General features: G+C 38.8%; 1 long non-coding RNA gene across 1 annotated transcript; it reads right to left on the reverse strand.

Moving 5' to 3' along the window:
* Nucleotides 1–2,435: 2,435 nt before the first annotated feature.
* On the reverse strand, nucleotides 2,436–14,915 carry LOC120508610. The gene is made up of 4 exons (XR_005629027.1): nucleotides 14,794–14,915; nucleotides 5,858–6,016; nucleotides 4,583–4,700; nucleotides 2,436–3,670 (listed from the first exon to the last, which is right to left on the reverse strand). It is a non-coding gene; the product is annotated as an uncharacterized LOC120508610 (long non-coding RNA).
* Nucleotides 14,916–15,327: the final 412 nt, after the last annotated feature.

The following is a 15,327-nucleotide window of genomic DNA, read 5'->3' on the forward strand; positions in this document are numbered from 1 at the left end:
TGCTGTATAGCACAAGCCTCATTGACTATAGTAGCACAAGCCTGGTATTTAAGTAAATTAGTTGATAATTATTTCTAATGTGCAGCTAAGTATTTACAGGAAATTTGGATTGTTTTCTTTATTTTTTGCTAAAATGCTATTCAAGGAGTCTAGATGGCATTAATTTTAATTAGGAGGATATTATTCAGAACTAATAAAATACATGAATAATAACAATTTTCTGTTGTTAATAAAACACATGTACTTCTGCATTTGTTTTTCCTTTAAAATGTACTCTTAAGCTGCAGTCAAATAGGTGCCACCTATTTGATTAATAACTGAGGATGTTAATTTTATTTAATTTCACCATTTTTGGACAAAATAGTCAGCTCTCTTATTCAGAAAAATGGGCTAATTTGGAAAAGCAAGAACTAATTTCAGACAAGTGCTTCCACAAGATGATTTCCCCAACCTGTGCATGCCCTGTTTCCAATGACTTAACAATCACATTAACTTTTTGATGGCTCCATTGCACTGCTGGGCAGGCTGATGGAGTGATAGAGAGATGTTGTTCATCCAAATTGTAATCCAGCAAAGCAGTTAAGTCTATGAATACCTTAAACATATCTGTACTTCACTAAAATCCATTCAAGTACTCACAGGTTCACCTCTGTGTGTGCTTTGTTGGACAGAAGCCACAATCACCAACCTGCTGAAGTGGACCTTAGTAAGATATATTGAGAGGAAGCATCTCTGTGAATAAAAATAACACTTTGGGAATGTGTTAACCATAAAATTACTAGAATTTAATTTTCTCTATTATTATAGAAAAAGGTATTAAAAAATCTTTCCACATTGGTCTGTGTAGTAGTTCTGAGCTGACTCTTGAGACTTAGTACATAACTCACCCCTGTGGCCTTTCCAGTGATGCCCGTTCTCAGTCTCTTGGTCTTTCTTCATTTTAACACAATTCTCTCTGTCTTAACATAACTCTAGATCCACAGTGTAGTAGGATCTCCTGAGACCTCTTGAAAGGTCTGTTGCTGTTCATTCTCTCTGAAATGAGGCACAAATATTGATGCTTTCATTCATGAGAGTCAGCCAAGATATAGCACAGCTTTTTTACTTGATTTCCTGGAGAAGGGACGTGGTAAACCGGCATCTGCTGGTGCCTTATGGGTTTTTTAATACAGTATCTCTTCTTTTCCTTAATTTTACAGAAGTCTCCTTTCTCCTGGTGATATCCCACACCTACCACGTGTGGAGCTGGTGCAGTGGAACAAAGAGCAGCCTTTGCAGCAGCCACCTGACATGCAACGACTTAACCATGAACTAAACAGAAGGGAGGAGCACTGTGAAGAAAACTGACACTTTTATTGGTTTGGAAAGTACTTACTCAAACCTATTAGAATTTGGGTAAAATTCCAATATGCTGGCTGAGATTAGTTTTATATATTTTAAGTAATCTGATTATTCCATACTTGGTATGCACTGAACATGTACTATGTTTTTCTTTTCCTATGGTTCTGTTCCTCTCCAAGCTGACTTGTAACTTAAACAAACCTCTTGTATTTCACACAAGTATGCAGTAATGTAAGTATGCAGGTCAAAAAACTTTAAAATAAATGGGAAAATAGAAATTATTTTCCTTACATGGGAGTTGGAAATGTGGAGTCTTCAGTCATGCTCCTTCAGTGGACAAAAAGGGCAGACAGAAATCTATACTGAATATTATATTAAATATTAGATTTATATCAGAGAGGATGGGAGAGAGATCACAGAGTAGCACCCATGATATTATTGTTATTCTCCAGCACACAAACTGTAATGAAATTATTTTGTTTAATAGAACTTAGGTTAAGGTACATATTTTAAACTAGATCATTACATCCTCCAACCAACTAACTGTACCTGTACTTGAGAAAGCATCGTAATGACTCCAAGACTGCTAGGATCATTCTACTAGAGTTTTAAACTAATTTACACCTCGATTTTTCATTGTTTTATGTGGCTGAATTCCTAAATATTAGGAATTTACTGAGCTAGCAAGACTCAGAAATGAGTATGTACTCTGTTTTGTCAGAAACAGTCAGCAGCACTCCTGCCTCTGGAGTCAGGGCTTTGTCTCTCACCTGTGGGTGTTCATGGCCATTGAGCAGGTTCACTGGAGCTGGAATAACTCCAGGGGTGTTACTCCACACCTTTTGTGTCTGGGCAGGGGGAGGAAGTTGTGTTCCTCCAGGAGCTCCTGTGCAGCTCCATGCTGCAGTGTCAGAGAGATGCTGAGAGAGTCAGGAGCCTGTGTGGCACTGGAGCTGTGGCTCCTGTCTTACACAAACCAGGGCTTTTCTCCACAGAGCCACAAAAATTGTCAAGAAGATGCTATTTACAGACAGGGTAGGTATGTAGAAATAAAAAGGCCTCAAATGAATTGTAATCAACTTCTTTTCCCTACTTGTACTGGCTTTATAATAAAATTTCCAGGTTTACAGATAAATTTATCCTTTGTAGAGAAGCCTGGAAAATTCTGTTAGCAGAAGAGTGACCTCCCTTAGAGTTTATGAGATTGAAAACCTTACATAAACTATCCTTCACTCTACAATAGCTCATTATATTTCGATTTTATTTAATTTAAAGCTGTGTGGCTTATAATCAATGAAGTTCCTTCGCTGAAGAGAAGGAGGTTTTAGCTTCAGAACAAACACACAGCATTTTTTCATTTCCTTAATCTTGTGCTGTAGGTGGTCAGTTCCAACTGCTGCATTTGGCACTGGAAATTTGTCTAGTTTAAAGCCAACTAAAACAGGCAGAGAATAGCTAAACTGAAAAATTGAATTTAATATGTTAAGTATTATGCTGCAGTTTACATAATATCAGTGCTCCCTGGGGTTGTGTATTATGGTGGTAGTGTTCTTGACACAGGTTGCTGTGAACCAGAAGTGATTCAAGGGCAGGTAGAAACATTAGGTTTGCTCTTGGGGAAAACAATATTGAAACAAGTGCTGCACTTGCTGCTCTTCAGGACCTGAACATTGATCAGCTCGGTGCTGGGGCGCAGCCTGAGGACTTCCTTGCACTTAGTCAGTTCTGCAGAACATTGCACAGTTTGTCCTGTGCTGGGAGAGCTGCAAAATGGCTTTGGCAGAACAAGCCCTGGGACACATTTCAGTGCCTGTGGATGGCCAGGCCCTGGCAGGGAGAAATCCACACTGATGCACTGACTCCAATATAGCCATGGTGCTGCTTCCAGGAGCTGAGAACCCAGCCTGGACCTTCCACCTTTTGGATCTCTCTTTATCTGTCATATTCAGCAGTGTTTTCATGGACAAGTTTTTTGGTTTGTGCACTGCAGCAGGTGAGCTCTTGCTGACAATTCTCCTCCAAAAATGTGAATTTTTAAACTTTATTTTGTGCTACTTTGTTGTTTAGCAGTGACCCCATATCTAAAGCACTAGTGTCCTAGGGAAACTTCCTTTTTTCAGGAAAAAGCTCAGAACTGTCCCAACTCTCTGGAAATGTTGAGGGAGTTTTCTCTCCTTGAACCTAGGCAAAAATAAGCTTGACATGGGTTTAAAGGGAAATGGAAAGTTGACCCTGGCCCCATTTTTAAGGAGAGCTTTGTGTGGTTCATTCCTGGAGTCTGGATGTGCCTTACAGATCACAGTCACAAACTGTTTAGAAAGCTCATAAACTGGAAGAAAGCACAAGACGAATGAAAAGAAGCAAATTTATCCAAATTTATTATGACTAACAAATGTTACTTTTAACTCCAATTTTATGCCACCAGAACTGTAGCATTCTGGACGAAAGCACAAGACAAATGAAAATAAGCAAATTTATCATGACTAACAAATGTTACTTTTAACTCCAAATTTATGCCACCAGAACTGTAGCATAATATTCTATATTTATGTTATCTGCTTGTCAAATATTAATTTCCTCTCAAACCAAGGGTCTGAGTCCACTCTGAGTTCAAAGGCAAGTTCAGGAAGCATTTGGACAACGCTCCCAAGGCACATGGGAATTCTTGGGGTGACCTGCACAGGGCCAGGGGTTGGAGTCTCTGATGGGTCCCTTCCAGCTCATCATGTTCTGAGGTTCTAGAAAAAAATTCTCACCACGAAAACTCAATTAGAGGAAAACTGGGCCTAACTTTGCTATTTTTCCAGAACCATTAAAATGTTAAATGCTATAAAGCTTTTATATTTTTGACATCTAAGCAGAATAAGTAGATGAGGAAATAATTTTTTCAGTTAGCTTAGAAAAATGCTTGTCTTTTTAATATCTGAAAATGACAGCTTTGCAGTTCTGTTCTCATTTTATCCATCACTTCTAATTGCAGAGTAGAGTGCTACTTTCTCAACTGCCTGTATCTTCTGTGGTCATTTATTCCACTGAAAAAAGGGTAGAAAAGACTACTCAGTGTTGTTTAATCCTTAAACTGCCTATATTGTGTCCTTGCCTTTTGAAAACTGATATTTATTTTACTCTGTGACTGCTGTATTTTCTAATGGATATAATTATAGTAGAAGAGGAAAATTACAGTGCTAGTTAAGAATAAAAAAATGTGAAAATTCATCATGATTTATTTTTCAGTGCTCACCATGCTGAACAAATAGTGTTGTCCACATCCAGTAAAATTCTAACAAGAAGCCTGCATTGAAGTCTGGGAAAATTATCATCCTGAAGAGTAACTTCTATCTCCAGAAATCAGCAGACTCCTGAAATAGAAACACCAGCTAGTACCTGCAGAGCAGTATTTATCTGGGCTCTCTCCCCTGCCCAGAATCAAATTACTTTGGAATTAAAGCCTGAAAAATGATAAGTTGTAATGTTTAGGGGAAAAAAAACCAAAACAAACAAAAATCACTACAGTACAGGTCAATGAAAGAAATAATGAAAATATAGAAAGATATTCAGAATAGTTTTACTGCACCAAATTCACATTAGCTGATTGGTCATATATAAATATTTATGACAGAAATTGCAGGGATATGTAATGCAGGGGTTGGAGCTGGAGAGAAAGAGATTAGCAGATTTATGTGTTGTTCCTGCTATTCTGGCTGTGCACCTTTCCAAAAGGGAAACCTTCTTATTGATGGCAGTAATTGAATGTAGTAAGAGCTGTCCCTGGCCCACCCAGGATTTCATTTCATGCAAAGCTGAACAGGCTGGGGCAGGGTTGGAAAGGTTATTACAGAAGGTGCACCAACTTCTGAGTTTCTCACCATGATAGGTCAGGGAGAGCCTAGGTAGAGCAGGTAAGAGCAAGTAGAGATACTCCAGACCATAATTCAGTACATTTGTGTACCAAAGTGGGCATGAAAGAAGCTGTATAAAACACTATTATTTCATTAAAATTAATAAATATTTGAAATTTCTTTATATAATTATCAATATCATTATTAATAATTCATGAATACATTTATTCCATTTGCAGTCATATTTCTGGTGCTCTCTCAGTAAGTTAATTCTCCCCCTTTTTTGGGTTTGATCACAAAGAATGTTAAGTATTTGGAATGACCATTCCTACTGTCAAGGCCGACCATATAAATTTAAAATTGCTCAACCACTATGTTATCAAAAACGGATTGGTGTCATTCTTTGTTTCATTCTATATGTTTTAATTTAGGTTTTTCTACATCAGATTTAGGTGTGTATTTTCTTGCTTCTGTTTCTTGAAAATTGAGCTCATATTGAGCTCACCATTGACCAAAACTCCCACATCCCCTTCTTCAGGGCTGCATTCCAGCCTCCTGTCCCCCAGTTCATAAATACATCCAAGATTACAACATCCCAGGTGCAGAATCCAGCATAATTGCTCTCCGTAGAAATTGCTTTCCATAGAAATAAGCAAAGAGTTACATCAAATACATACCTTCATTACTTTACACTGAACAAACTCCCTGCAGCTGAGCATACCCGTGAGCTGCTGCTTCCAGATATTTGTTGATGAGCTGATGTTGTCTCAGCGTTATCCTGACATTTGTAATTTCTTTCTTCCAGGATAAACCACATCTTTCTTTGTTCAGCTTTTCTTAAAAAAATATAAAGCAAAGATATTTTTCTAAGTTAGTCAATGGATATGCTATGATAATGTGTTTAAAATTCACTGTAAGTAATTTTGTTGATGTCAGTATTATGAGATACTCCATAAATTAAATTGTATTGTATTGTAAATCTGCCCAGTAGATCAATACATATTATGAAGTACCAAACTAATTTATTTTGCCTTCCTTTTAAATGAAAACCTAAGTGGTCTGAGACTGGATTATTTATTTGAAATAATTTTTAAAGAGAGAATTTACTTTTTGGATCAAATTTAAAAAAAATTAATCAAGAAAGACAAGACAGATTTCTGAAAGATTAATAATAATAATTTGCTCTTTCTCTAACCTTATCACATGACAATTTCACAGTAGCAGAAGAATGTGAGGGAAGAAGGGAGTTGATACTATGGCACTTTTACAGATATTCTTTGTGTCAGGTACTAGATCTCCCTGTGTGCTGGTGCTGACACTGCTGACAAGAGCTGAAGGCACAATGGGAGGATTGCAGTGTTTTGTCCTAGCCATGATCTGTGTGCATTTCTACCCCTGCTCCTCATGCCTGAGCTGCAGTGCAGGCTGAGCTCACCCTGTGTCCATCCTGTTCTCACAGCAGGCTCTGGAAGATGCTCCAACTGATTGCTTAACACAGATATTAATTGAATATTTGTTAAATTAACCAAGTGGTATGGACATGTGTTACTTCTCTTTACACCTTCCTAGGTCTGAGAGAATTCAGAAACTTCAAACCAAGAAACTTTTAACACTTTGTCCTAAATTTTGATGTCCTATTAACTTCAAGGTGGGGTTTGGGATGGCTTCTGGTGGGATGCCTGTGAACCCCTGTGCTGGTTAAGTGTAGAATGCATTTGTCAGGTCAGTTCAGGCATACTGACAATTCCACAGAGAAATAGCTGCCTGCAACCTCTTAATTACCACAGGTACAGCCTCCTGCGCTGCTCGCACAATCACTTGGATCTACCAGACAAAACATTTACAGACATTTGGACTATAGTCACTGTATTAGACCAAAGCTGCTGCTAGATTGGATCTCAAACTGGCATACTACTGCTACAGCTTCCTGAAATGAAAAAAAATTATGTTTGGGAGCTCTCTATTTTTAAACAGCTCAGTTTTCAGAGCTCTCAGATTGGGTGCTTGCCCCAGAAGTAATTTGAAATTACCTAAACCATTTGCAATTCCTCTGTATTTTGGCAGCACTGTGATAAATGAATGATTCCTGCTAAGTCATAGGATACAATGTTTATTCTGAGATGTCTTGCACTTTCCATTTCAGAAAATCAGATCATTGTTTGCTGGCATTTGAACTGAACATGGAGCACTAATTTACTCCAAGAAAGTCCTGAATTTGGTTATTAAATGAGAGGGGCACCTGGATGGTTTTTACTTATATATACCCATATTCAAAGCAAAGTTCATTAAAAAAAAAATCACATTTAATCTTTTTTCCTGGAGTTGGAAGTGAGTGGAAAAATGATTAGTCTTCACAGTCCTTCCTTAAGTGCACAAGCAACAGCAAATTAATTGGGCAAATCAAGTATTCAGGTTACTGTATCCTGTTCTTTCAACTTATTTTTATTTCCATGGTTATGAACTAGGAATTATCTTTTCCTGTTCCTTCTCTTACACATCTATGTTGTTTCTCCAGGCTGTGCTTAATCTGTTGTTTTTCTGCTGAAACATCTATGCTCACATCTGTCATACTCTGTCATATCTCCCTTCTTTCATTGCTGCAAGATCTCCATCTCTGGTTTCCCTAAATTTCAAAGTCCTCTATCCAAATCATTTAATTAAACCTGTATTTAAAATATGTCCCTCAGCAATTCTGACTTGATCAGCTTGACCACTCTGAACCATCATTACCTTTGTTTTATCAAACTGGGTTCAGGCTTTCAACCTTTATCTTAAGACATCTTAATTCTGTCTTTCTGCAGTATGTCCATTTCAGTCTCCCAGACTGAGATTTATTAAAAGTTCTTGGGCATTTTAAGATGAAAGAATGCATCTGAGTCAATATTCAAAAACAGCAGCTACCTAACTCCCGCTGGGAGTCACAGCCACTCCTCCTTGCCAGGATGATCCACAGCCCAGCCTTGCAGGCTCCTTCCATGCCCTCATCCTGGGATTTCTGCTCCTCCTGACAGGACCCAACTTCCTTCCCCTTTGTCCTAAACAAAATCCAGTGCCATCCAGTCTGTGGAGAAAGTTTGCAGCAATTTGAAACACTGCTCAACCAAACACTCTCTGTCATTGCAAACACAATGGTTTTTAGGTTTTCCCAATTAACCACAGCACAGCTGAGGAGGTGTCAATGATAACATTATAAACCCAGAGAAACTGCTACAGTCTAATAATGACAATTCCAACAAGGACCTAGGGCTAAGTGGGAGGATCTTATTTTATGTGTTTTTCTTTGAAAATATTTTTGTGTTAATCTGGAAAGAAAGTGTGGCAAAACTTTTGGCAAAAATGGGACTTTGGCCAAATGGTTCATGTTTGGCTCAAGAAATTCAGGTTTTCCATCTTTTATTCTCATCTTCCAGGAAGCCTATTCTAGAGTTTAGAAATAACCCTGTGAAACTTCAAAGCTAATATTGTTGCCAAAATGTTCTAGTTTTGGCACAATTTCAGTTGGAGCAGAAGCTATTGCATTGAAAAAATTCTGACTAGTTCCATTAACGTCATTACATTCATTAAGTACATATGTAACAGTAGCTGAATTAGATATTTGTTTGCATACATCAAATCATCTGAAATATTATGTCATCTGAAATATTATGAAGTCAAATAGAGCTTAAGGGTTGGTTGAGTAATAGTGTCATAAATTTTACTAACCATTGATCTTAACTTGATGCTCATTATAACATATCTGTTAAAAAAAATAATGTAAACATCAGCAAATGGTGAGAACTCAAATTAAAAACATTAGCAAACAAAAAAAAAAGCCTTTTCATTAACTTAGAATAATGCATTAGTGTGACTGGCAAATGAAATTTCTCTCAAAGTCCTAACACACTTTTCTTATTTGAACCCATAAGAGGAATATTTATCAAATTAATTAATTTTCTGTTCAGAGAAACGCCAACTTTTAAGTAACACATGAAGACCTAAAAATGGTTTAATACAGGGTTTTAGATCACCAGCATCCTGTAATCAGGAACAGTTTCAACTAATATAATTAAACTATACTTGTGGTAAAAATATATAAAACCTTTTTGAGGTTTTTGTACTTCTCTGATTTTTCTGTTAGCTCATATAAAACTAGTCAAGTCTTCTCAGTCTTTGTCTGGTCACGTGAAGAAATAATGGAAGTCTTCCCAGCAGTTACCAAAATAAATAATTAATTTAAAATGTGACTGAAATGGCTAATCTGCAGCAAATTCTAATGCATTTTAATTGTAAAGTTAAGTTTAGACATAATCTATTTTTCGTTTCTTACGTGAAAGACATTCTGATCTCAAAAAGGTTCAGATTTGGAACATTCCATTTTGTTTCTCCCAGAAAGGACCTCAGGAGGAGTCAGAGGTACACAAGTGAAAGCAGCCAGAACAGGGGGTTCAAGGAAATGGGAGATTTGTTCCTGTTCAACCATCCTGGGCCAAGAGCCAGTGAACCAGGACCATATCCAGAGGACTTTTGAATATCTCCTGGAATGGAGTCTCCACAGCCTCCATGAGAAGACTATGCTGGTAATCCCTGCTCATTCTCATGGTTAAAAAGAGGTTCTATACGGAGCCTCCTGTGATTTTGTCCATTCCTTCCCCCTGTCACTGGACATCATCTCCTTCAGACAATTGTAAAAGATTCTCCCAACCCTTTTCTCCTCTAGTCCCAGCATTTTCTCACAGGAGAGATGCTCCTGTCCCTTCATCATCTTTGTGGTCCCTCACTAAAAACTCTCCAAAATCCACATCCCTCTTGTTCTGGTGAGCTCATGTGGTCTGGTATGGTGTGGTGTTGACTGGAGGGGATGGATCATCTCCCTCATTTCACTGGCAACACTCCTAATGCAGCCCAAGATACAGCAGCATTCCTTCTACAAGGTCGTGTTTCTGTCTCCTGGTCCACCAGGACCTCTGGGGCCTTTTCTGCCAAGCTGCTTTCCAAACAGGCGTTCCCCATCACATCTTGGTGCTTGGGCATGTTCCCTCCCTGCTGCAGAAACTGGCACTTCGTGAGGTTCCAGAGGTTCCATTTCTTCACTGTGGTCTGTCTGGATGGCAGCTTGGCCTTCCCGAGGTACCAGCCATGCCCCCCTGTTTCATGTCCTCAGAACAGTTCTGGATCATTTTCTATTTCTCCCTTTGTAGACACTTCAACACTTATGCTATTTCTAGATAATTTTCAAACTATAACCTGAAGTTTGAGCTCTGAAGTACAGAGTACTCTGAAGTTTAGAAAGTCACTTGAGGATATGGAAACCTGTATCTGATACATTGGTAAAGGAAATACATAATAGAGGTGTTCAAGAGCTTGCACTTGTCATAATTTTCACCACTACATGCATACCTTTATAAATATTGAAAAAATCAAGTCATTTTTATATCACTCAACTACTTAACTATGAACACTCAACAGTTTCAGCTTGGATAGTTATCTAAAATAGATTAATTACCCTCTTGGTTATGCAAAATAGGCTCAGGTTATACAAAATAGGTACAAAGGTCTCGGAAAAACATTTTCTTTAGCAAGCACTGGGATTTTGTACTTAACTTCTGGCTCGGGAGAGGAAAAAAATTTAAATGAAACACTTTAAAATAAATGTGAAGGATTTGTTTAACAACACAAAATTTCTGTTTGGGTTTCAGTTTTGGTGAAACGCTGGACCAACCAATTTTCGTTGCTTAGGCATACACACTCTATGTACATAAATATACCAAACCTCAGATGTACACACAATGTGTCTGCCAGCACTGAGATCTTAACAGACCTGCCAAGTCTTAAGCAATTTGCATAAAACCTGAGGAACCTTGCATGACTTTCCCCTGCTGCTGATGCCTTCAGCTCACACTGCTGGGAAGACACTGCCTTTTTCCTGCTCTAAGAGCACACTGGGCACAGCTCCTCTCATCAGCTGAGGAGAGCTGGTTCTGTGGCTGCAGCCACCTGCTGAACTCTGTGACACTGGGGATCTCATGTGCTGGGTTAAAAGGGACACAGAGATAGAGATCTGTGTTGCTGACACCAATAGCCCACAAGAACTCTGCAGAAACAAAGTCTGTAGAGAGGTAATGACTAACCAGAAAAATTGAAAAAAATTTTTCCCTCCATCAGTCTAACTTAGCCACATGCTATTTCAATTCAAATGTGACTGGAAATAGAGTTCACACCATTTTGCAGAGCACAGTCTGTGGCTGAAGTGAAACAGTGTCATGATTGACACAGAGAAAAGACCAAGCAAAGCCTTCAGAAATCTGGCATAAATAAAAGACAGTCTTTCCCCTTTTGACCACTGCTGATAGGATTTCTATTCCAACTGATTTTTATATGTAGGAATATGCCATTCTGTGTTGCATGGTGAGTAATGAAGTGTGTTTGTTTTGGGAAACTTATGTGGAGTCCTTAATATCAGTGGAACTCCAGCTGGTGCAGGGCTTGGCTCATTCCAGGTTCAAGGCTTTGCTTTGGGTCTGTCAGGGTGTAAAGTGTAGCTAAATAAGAATAAGTGTCACTTTCTCCTTTCCATTCCTTTTGCATAAGCTTCAAAGAAGCCACGTGAATCAGGCCCTTTGTGTAATATATAACCTACATGGTCTCCAGGAAAGACATTTTCATGTAGGAACTTAGGTCAGCTGAAAACTTATTAATGCAATTCCTGTTGAGACATGGTAGAATTCCAGTTGCCAAGCTGAAGAAACATAATTTTATGATTTCTATGCTGTTGTTGTGCTGCAAGAAGTTTATCTATTACTGAAAGTGTAGATACATGTGAGTATATAATAAACTGAAAATAAGCTACCTACCCCACCATTTTCAAAAGAACTAATCAAGTAGTACAAGGAAAATAAATGTAAATAAAATATTGATTAAGAACTAAAAGGATTCTAATTATATTACTTCCAGAAATAATTTAATTTAACCTGAACAGACAACTGGGAGCAGATACTTTTCTTTAGCATTTTAAAATTACTAATTAAAATTTCCAGGAGGATATTCAAGTTTAGTGCCTGGATTTTAAAGATAAATAATGTTTGCTTCATTTCATTATGAATTTATCTAGGTTTATGTAGTGCCAGAATGTAATATTGCATGTGCATTCTTTTAAACATAATCAGATAACATGGATGCTGTATGTAATACACTGTGGATAAGAAGTAGTTTTTAATTAAGAAAATTTGGACTTTGGAATGAGATTCTGGTTATATCTATTACATGTTCTCATGTAGATTTAAATCCACATTGTTTATGGAATTGTTGGGAGATAACTGGTGTTTTGGTAGGGTAAAAGCTCTAATACTGAAAGAGCACCCTTTATGTGCCCCTTCCCACTGAGTGGCAATTTTACTATTTATTGGAAGAGAGATGTTCTTTATTCTCTGCTATAAAGACTTGATCCAAAGCCCAGGGAAGTGAGAATTACTCATCTCTCTATAGCTTTGTACAGAGTTTGACTTTCAATGTTGTTTCCTACTTTACACCACATTTTTTATTAGACTTTTGATTACTTACATACACTGCCAAATGGAATAGGACTGCAATAATAAAAATGCACAATGTTTCAAAGATTTCTCTGAAAAAAATGTCACTGTTAGAAATTCTCCTTTTTACTATTGAATTAAACTTCTTTCACCCTCTGTGGGTGCAGAGGGGAAGAAAACTGTCAAATTAAAGCAGAAAGGATGCTATTGAGCTTCCTGCCCAAACACTCAGGAGAAAATAGGAGAAAAATAAAACTCCATTGATATCTCCTAATACCAGATTCAAGAGCAGTAGCAGGGTGTCCTCCTTACGCTAAAGTTGGGGAGGGGAAAAGATGCAGAACTGCCCTTGAAAAAAAATAAAAATCTGTGGCACAGAGGACTTGTGTGCCTTTAGCCAGTGCTTCCGCTGACTCTATGAACAGGCAGTCACAGAGCCCCTGACACACCATTTATATGTGTTTTTAAACTTTTCCCATAAAAATTGTGCAATCCACATGGATGCTACAAGGGTCAGATTCCCTGTAAACTCTGAAGGAGTTTCAAGCAACCTTTCAAACAACCTGACAAGTAGATTTGGGTGTAACTTAAAATAGGAAATTCAGAAAAATAGAGAGAAATCCTGACAGAGCCCCTAGTAATTTGCAGCACAGTTTTGTGTATTGTTAGATGCAAAGCAAAGCATTGCTGTGAGTCCTGCAGTGTGTGAGAAGCTCTGGTCTGGGCTCACTTCCCTCAACACCAGGGACAGACATCTGAGGTAACCAGACTTCCCAGCAGTGCTGCTTTTGCAGCCCATACAACCCTCTACACACAGCACCTCTGTGAGAGCAAGCCTTGGAAACAAAACTCCTCTGCTCCCTGTGGGCACCAAAGATGCAAATCTGGTGGGTCAGGATCTGAAGGCCATCTCCTCAGCTGCCTTCCTACACCTTACTACCTCCTTGGCACTTTGAAGTGGCTGTACAGCAGATTCCCTGTGTACAGGCAGAAAGCTCTCTCAGGATGGAAGGCAATGGGAAACCAAAGATGGCAATGGCAATCCTGACACTGGGACAAAGAAGGGAATAAGAGGAGATGCAGCAATATTCCTCATTAATCATTCCAGCTGGTTACACCTCCCTGAGAAATGCAGGTCTGTGCATTTGCACACATGCAGGAGCATCCAAAGGCTGTGGGGGCAGGCAGAGCTGCTGTGTATCCAGAGCACAGGAGGCTGTGACAGCAGCAGAGGAGAAAGACACTGAAACATGAAGAGTGAGCTAAAGAGAATGTTTGAACTGCTCTGTGTCCCTTGATATATGGAGAGGCACAGTTGACATTTACAAATGCGAGTTACATGCCTGCAGTTTCCATTTCTTTCCCCGTCTGTAAAGCCATCCTTTCCCCATCCAGCACAGAGGAAGAAGACACAGGACACAGGTCACTGCACTGGCCTTTCTTTGGTGGGCCTCAGCTGGCCTACTCTATTAGCCTTTGCCTGCCTCCTCCCTCCAAGCTTTAAATACATAAACCCAGGATTCATAATAACATATATTTCTCATGATTTGTTATGTGGAGTTTCATTAAGAAAAAAATTATTCCTGCAAGTCGTATCCATTAATGCAAAGTGAATATTGCTCTAAACTCATCTTAGCCTAATTCAGTATCTTGTTTTCAATTAAAACCAAAATCAGTTGGGCACTTAAGTGTTTCCTTTGGTCTGAACAGCAGTGGCATATTTTCCACTCTAACATTACGAGTTACTTGGTCATTTACAACCATTTCCCCCCAAATATTTCATTTTCTCCACTGTAGGAACAGGAAAATTATCCTCCATCAGGTGTGAGGATGAATAAATCTGAAATGCGAGCTGTTCAGATCCTACAGTTAACCAGGCTCCATGAGTAGGTCAGACAGATGGTGGCTGCCATAAATGAAGACTGTAGTACTTCAAGGAGTGCTCAGTAGTAAAGGATAAAATGCCATTCCCTTTTTGCCCTTTGAACCTGGTCAACGGCAGCATGAAGAAACATATACTCCTTACTCAAACAAAAGAACTTCAAACATGATTGTCATACCCCCAGGGACACCCTACAGCTAACCCAGTCACACAGATAAATTTTTACCTGTTTGAATGTGTTGCAGCATATATCACAGTTGAGACAGCCATGATACACAGAGTAACACCACACAATACCAGAAAGCTTCAACCTATGCAAAGTAACACCACATCACCCCAGAAGGCTGCAAGCATCTGCCCTTCTTGTTCTTTGTCCCAGCCTTTTATCCCCTCATGCTGATGCCCTGCACCTGTGTGCCCTCTGCTCCCTTTGGTGGTTGGTCAGTGCCCTGGGCACTCCATGGCTCATTGCTGTCAGTGCTGCTCACCTGCTGCTCACAGCTGTGCCCACTGCGGATGAGGCTGGGCCAGCCCCACCCCAATTAGCACAAATTGTGTGTCTACATGAATGGAAAATAAAAGTGATCTAAATATTGGTATATTTTACTCTGAAGAAAGTGTGTTCAGGATCAAAAATGTGCCTCCAAGGGACAACAAAATAAACCCTCCACAGTTTTATCAGTCAGAGTGCAAAGTTCATGGAACATAATTAAAAAAAAAATCCAATGTATTTATCAGTCCATTCCATTTGTTTTGTAAT

Source organism: Passer montanus, unplaced genomic scaffold (assembly GCF_014805655.1).
Source record: "Passer montanus isolate IOZ18808 unplaced genomic scaffold, ASM1480565v1 scaffold48, whole genome shotgun sequence".
NCBI classification, from domain to species: Eukaryota; Metazoa; Chordata; class Aves; order Passeriformes; family Passeridae; genus Passer; species Passer montanus.